Here is a 420-nt window from a genome sequence, read left to right as displayed (position 1 = left end):
TGGGCCAGCTGCCTTGGGGACTGCTGAGAGAGAGAGAGAGAGAGAGAGAGAGAGAGAGAGAGAGAGAGAGAGAGAGAGAGAGAGAGATAAAGATAGAAGAGAGAAAGGAAGGAAGGAAAGATAGAAAGAAAGAAAGACCGATAACAAAATCCTCAAAGCACTTTATATGCCTCATAAGCTTCCCAACAACTTGAGGAGGGTGAGGCAACAAACCATTATTGTTCCCATATTACAAAGGAGGAAACTGAGGGTCAGAGAGAAAGCACTTGTACAAGATCACACATCTAGGGAGAGTTCCACTTCCCTTGTCCTTTCTCAATCTAGAAAATGAGAATGAGGGCATGGACCAGATGGGATTTCTAAGGCTCCTTCATGTCCTAAAGCCCGGGATGCTGGCAACGAGGTGGTCCTGGGAACTAG

This window comes from Antechinus flavipes, chromosome X (genome assembly GCF_016432865.1).
Source record: "Antechinus flavipes isolate AdamAnt ecotype Samford, QLD, Australia chromosome X, AdamAnt_v2, whole genome shotgun sequence".
Lineage (NCBI taxonomy): Eukaryota > Metazoa > Chordata > Mammalia > Dasyuromorphia > Dasyuridae > Antechinus > Antechinus flavipes.
Note: the sequence above shows the minus strand (reverse complement) of the source record.